Genomic DNA, 6,341 nt, shown 5'->3' on the forward strand with positions numbered 1-6,341 from the left:
TTGAACTTAGTATTTGAAAAACCCTGTAAAAGAATTTATGGAAGCCACATTTTAGGCTTGTAACTAGATTAAAATACTCAACCTCTTGGCAAAAATGGTAGTGAAGGTTTTTTCAGTATTCAGGTTTTATGACTAAACTAAAAAGCTTAAGAAAGGAACAAAGGGGCCGGGCGCAGTGGCTCACGCCTGTAATCCCAGCACTTTGGGAGGCCGAGACGGAAGAATCACGAGGTCAGGAGATCGAGACCATCCCAGCTAACACGGTGAAGCCCCGTCTCTACTAAAAATACAAAAAATTACTCCGGGCGTGGTGGCGGGCGCCTGTAGTCCCAGCTACTCGGGAGGCTGAGGCAGGAGAATGGCGTGAACCCGGGAGGCCGAGCTTTCAGTGAACCAAGATTGTGCCACTGCACTCCAGCCTGGGTGACAGAGCGAGACTCCGTCTCAAAAAAAAAAAAAGAAAAAAAAAGGAACAAAGGAAGGAAAGAGAAAAGAAGGCAAACTAGAGAATGCGTAAATGTTCTCAGTGGTTTCATTACAGTATACACTTGGAACTGAATATCACTTTATGGTCCCATCCCCTGCCCCAAAATATAAACCAGTACTGAACTATAGATGTAAGAAAGGAAAATTCAAAGGAAAAAGCCTATGAATTAAAATACACTTTAGAAACATACCACCCAATTACAATTATGGCCCCTATTTGGATCCCATTTCAAACAACCAAACTGTAAACCAAAAAAACAAACACACACAAATATGTTAGACAACTGGGAAACTATATCACTGATTAAATAGTTGATGATATTAAGGGACTGTTGGTAATTTTTAAAGCGTAACAATGGTATTACAAATAATTTTTTGAGTTAAAAATATTTATAAGTATTTTCTGAAATATTTATGGGTGAAATCATATAATGTCTGGTACTGACTTTAACGTAATGGAAGATAGAGATAAACATTAGTCATTATTGTTAACTGTTGAAGCTGACAGATCGGTGACTAGGGGCTTCACTACACCATTCTCTATAATTTTGTATATGTTTGAAATTTGCTATAAGTTTGGAATTTAATTAGGGCCTGTATGTTGAGGTGGTGGTGGGAATAGAAAGAAGTGAAAACCATTGAGTGGGATCTGAAAGTTTTAATAGACAAGTCTCAGTAATCATTTGTGGTTAGATGTGTCAGGAGTGAGGGGAGACAACTTCTGCATGATCTAAATGTATCACTCAGCTTGGAACTCAGCACTAGATCCAAGAAAAATGCCATGAATGTATTCAGGGTATTGAATTTGCTTGGAAGTTGGAATAGGAAAATAATGATAAGTGAGTTAAGGGAACTGTAAAGAAAATGGATGAAATGGTCAGGCACTGTGGCTTATGCCAGTAATGCCAGAACTTCGGGAGGTCCAGGCACGTGGATCAATTGAGCTCAGGAGTTCAAGACCAGCCTGGGCAACATGGCGAAACCCTGTCTCTACAAAAAATACAAAAAAATTAGCCAAGTGTGGTGGTGCATGCCTGTAGTATTAGCTACTCCAAAGGCTGAGGTAGGTGGATTACTTGAGCCTTGGAGGTCGAGGCTGCAATGAGCAGTGATTGCACCCTGCACCCCAGATGCTATTAAAAAAAAGAAAGAAAAGAAAAAGGAAAGAAAATCGATGAAATGATGGATCACGACTGAAACAGAAGGAAAGAAGGAAGGAAGGAAGAGCCATGAGTGGGCTGAGACATAAGGCAGAAAAAAAGAGTGCTCTAGGCTATTGTGTTGACACTAACAGGCTGTCTAAGATTGAGCAAATTACTTTGTGTATGCTTTATTTACTTTCCATAACCAAAAATTAAGAGTGGACTTAACATATGGTCATTTGTAGGTCACAATGATGTTTTCCTTCACCTGCATGTCTTCTTTTTTGCCAGTTAATATTCCCTACTTAAAGAAGAGAGTTGTTTGAAATTATATACAGATTTAAGTTACACCAACACACTACATTCTCTTAACTATCCATTTCGCAATGTAGCCTCAATTGTGAAAAAAAGCATGAGAAAAATCATGTTTGTTTTGTACTGTTTTTGTTGTTGTTGTTGTTGTTGTTGTTAAGGGGTTTTTGCCAAAGTTAAAATTTCCAGCTAATAACCTTTGAAGCTCTAGCATTAACCATAGTAAAATATACCATCGTAACCCTAATCTGGGGCTTTCTGCAAAGCTGTTTTATAACCTGTCTTAAGTGATCCTTTATAAAAATAGAAAATAGTGCTCTAATGCTGTTATCAAAAATTCTGTTTAATCAAATTTGTATTACTTTTCTTCGGCTGAAATGCAGAGGTCAAATATCACAGTATTCATTATTTTATTGCCTTAATTCTCAATGATGCTTCAAACCCCAAACAGCTGCATGTGATAGGCCTTTGTGAAAATTTAATTATGGTCCTGATTGCAGGGGACATATTTATTCTTTGATTCTTTATCTTCCATAGAGGTCTGAGGACATATATTCCATTACCTATAAAGGAACAGAATTATCCCCTACTTGTGTACTTTACCCCACTCACTAAGTTTTCTTATGAGAAAAGAAACTAACCTGTTTAGTGAGATGATGATAGGCTGAGAGTCATCAGGTTATTGTTAAAGGTCATTCTTCATATACAGCCCAGGCATAATCAAGCTAAATTCAATCACAATACAAAGGTATTTTTATTCACTGAAAATTAACAATTTATTAGGGGACACGTTGATTTTCATTTCAGAGAGACAATGAATGACCATTGACTTCCCAATTTAGTTATTCATTGAACATCTAATATATGCCAGTCGCTGTTCCAGGTGCTTGAGAAATGGCAGTGACAAAAATCCCTTACATTCTTGTGGTTTAGGAAACCTTGAATGTGAACCCAAGAATTAGGGATCAAAACCACATCTGGGGACACCAAGCCTTCTGTGCAGCCACGTCAGATGGTTTCACCAGAAGTGAATGTCAAAAGAATAGCAGCCTCAAAGACAAATCTTAGCAGGCAGAGTCTGCCACGCTTCAAGAATTAAGCAAGGCTTTGGTGGCATCCTCAGGTAAGGTACTGAAACCGCGTTTGAAGTTCAAACAAACAAAGATTGATTTTAGCAATCAAAGCCGACTTACACTTTCTAAGACTTCCAGTCTTTCATAGATCCTAAGGTACGGAGGTACTCTCTAAGGTACTTTAGAAGAAATAATTTCATTTCTCAAGGTATTATAGATCCCCACAGTAAAAAGTTAAGACTCATGGCAAAGCCAGAAATAAGTCAACCAAATAGATAGCATTTCATTACAAGGTTCCTTCATTTGGTGAGTCAAAGGAACATTGCTCTCATCACTGTATTTCCTGGCCAGGACACAGGCTGGGGAATTAATGGAGTAATGGAATTTCTACACTGTCTTTCATTTTTAAGAGCTCCATACGAGCATGTGACACCAAACTTATTTCTCTTTATCTTGATTTAAACTGTATCCAAGGCCAAGGGGTGAATGTGACTTGCTTTACTTCTTAAATTATGAAGTTTGCCCTACAATTCCTATAGTTATTCCCCCACATTCCTCATTATCTCAAACTGACTTCACATAGATTTTGATCATTGTGAATTTCATAGAGACTATAGGTTCAACCACAAGACAGATAAAATTTTAATCAGTGAACAGCTAAAGAGGCCTTTTGGTCCTCATTATATATTGGATAAGTAATCTTCTTGAGTTGAGGTACAGGAAAAAAACTATGGAATTATTATAATGCTAAGAAGAAAATTTTAAAAGCTTATACCTATATTTTTTCTAAGACTTATAATTTCTTAAGGAGGAACAAGGTCAGCATCTTAAAAGCAGATTATTTTTGTTATAATTAATACCGAAGTAGTAAAAGAAATAAAGAAGATTATAATGAAAAACATGCCTAAAGATGAGGATTTACTTAGGATAAATACTGCTATCTGGTGGGACAGCCTAGATGTATATAAAAGAGAAATGGAGATATGCACAGCCCTATGTATTATTAAGGTTGGAGTCAGGGAAAAGATATGCTATTATGATGGGTTAACAGACCACCATTTCAAGTAGATAAAAATAGGAAGACCTTAGCGTCCACACTTGGATGACTTAAGAGGCAGTTTGAAAACAGGAAGCCAGTGAACCAGAGAGAAGCCACTGGGATAACTCCCTTGGAAAATTAGGATTAATAACTAGATAGTTTCATAAAATCTGGACATATTTTAGAAATAAAGTCTTCATCAATAGACATGGAATATTTTCACTGAGTTTTAAATTGACAGAGCTGCTGCATGAAGATAGATAAATATGGCAAGTATTCTAAGGGGAGAGGTCTGGAGAATTCACCATGTTAAGTTCCCAGAAGAAGGATATGAGTAGTCATTACAGAAGTCATAGAGGTCACTACTGCACTGAGAACAGGTTTGGATTAGATGTTGATCTGATGGGAGGTAACATCTGCATGGAATACCACTTAGGAAGGTGAGAGTGTCATCATTTGTTTAATTAATGGATACTTTTGGTTGGAACAGAATTTATTGAATTCTTATGTCATTCCAGGGAAAAACCCAATGTACAATCTAGAAGAACATTTTAGGAAAATTAATTTCAGATACTTAAAGTACCTGAAAAAAAAAGAATGAGAACCAAATGATGCAGCTGAGCATTGGCACCACTTGAACAGTGATCAAAAGGAAACGATTGGGGAAGCAGTTTACATTTTGAATTTTTCTGAACCAGCTTGAAAAGACCTGAGGAAAGTAGAAGAAAAAAAATATATATAACACTCCTAAAAGGAAAAATAAAGCAGAAAAGAATATTTCTCTTGCCATTGAAGTCAAATTAGCCCTGATAGTTGAAGGCCAAGGTTGGTAGTTCCAAGTTACCTTAGGATAATGAAGTTTCTATGGATCACAATCTTTCCACACCTTGTCCAAAATACCATAAAGATTTAAAGAACAGTTAACTTAAAACATCAATAACTTACATTTGCCACATAGAGAACAGAAGATATACATTCCAATTTATGGGTAAAAGAAGGAATAAGCGACTAAGACTACAAGAGCCCACACTTGCATGTGAGTCTGGAGGGAGCTGTACGATGTGTGAGTAGTGGGCAACAGTGGTGAAACCCAAGAAACATTATCAAGAGTTCACCTCCAGAAATAGAGAACCACACCCTGAGTAGAAACTAGCGACAGCATTGTTGGGCTTAGAAGACTACATAGCACAGTCAACAGGAAGATAAAGAAGGGGCTTGAAAAGGCAGTCTTGGTAAAGTATCTTTGAAGAGAGTTACGAATTGGGATGACTTGCTGCTGGTTTGGGTAGTTTTAAGCTTGTCTCTGGGGAAGCCTAGAAGTCAAATACTGATCTTTGAACAAGAAGGAAATGAAATAAACTAGCTGTCTATGTATAATGTGCAGCATGAAGTCTGAAATTCCCCTGGAGACATGCTGTACTAGCTTGTTATCTGTACTGCTTAGTGAAAATGTATAGATTGACAGTTATACATGATTTAATAAGTCATAAAGCCTAGGTTTTATCTAAGTGATAGGTGTGGTGTAAAAGACTACTTAGCAAATTTGTACCTTGGCATTAGTGAAGCTAATTAACTCACAGATGAAATCAGGTATCTTTTTTGAAAAAAATGATGCCTAATAGTTGCACATATTTTGGGGGTACTGTGATATTTTGAAACCTGAAAAATTTGGAATGCTTCATAAATTTTCATGTCATTCTTGTGTAGAAGCCATGCTAATCTTCTCTGTATCATTCCAGTTCTAGTATGTGCTGTCGAAGCAAGTACAAAACCAAAATATCTTGTATTTACCTTGGTGGCTCATAAACCAAAGATGAACCACATCCTATGTGAGTGAGATAGGACCCTACAGGGCTGCACTGATAAGTTATGTGCCTCTACGAATGTCTGCACTTTCTCTCTGTGGCTGTAACATATCTTTTACCTTTATAAAGCTTTACAAAACTATGTCCTGTGGGGTCCCATGAGGACTTTCAATTATCTGGTAGTGTGTGACTTCTGTAGCAGCAGTTGCATTTGGAGTCAGCAGCTGGTTTTAAATAGAGGAAAAGAAGCAGTTGATGACAAACAGCCTACTGGAACAGAATATAATATGAAAATAAAATCAAACTGCACCTCCACTAAATAATGATTTCATACATTTAAAAACCACCATTTCCTGTTGCTACAGAAGCAGAATCCTTGATATGAGAACTCAGAAAAGCCACCTGCTACCCACCAGCCACATAAAATAAATATTTTCCTAGTCATTACTCTAGGAGAATGAAATATGGATAAGAAAAATAAAAT

At 37.0% G+C, this 6,341-nt stretch overlaps 1 non-coding gene across 1 annotated transcript; it reads right to left on the reverse strand.

Annotated features, from left to right (window-relative positions):
• Window positions 1–5,714: 5,714 nt before the first annotated feature.
• On the reverse strand, window positions 5,715–5,817 carry LOC112209839 (U6 spliceosomal RNA). The gene has a single exon (XR_002944841.1). It is a non-coding gene; the product is annotated as a U6 spliceosomal RNA (small nuclear RNA).
• Window positions 5,818–6,341: the final 524 nt, after the last annotated feature.

The sequence above is a fragment of the Pan troglodytes genome, chromosome 6 (assembly GCF_028858775.2).
Source record: "Pan troglodytes isolate AG18354 chromosome 6, NHGRI_mPanTro3-v2.0_pri, whole genome shotgun sequence".
Classification (NCBI taxonomy): domain Eukaryota; kingdom Metazoa; phylum Chordata; class Mammalia; order Primates; family Hominidae; genus Pan; species Pan troglodytes.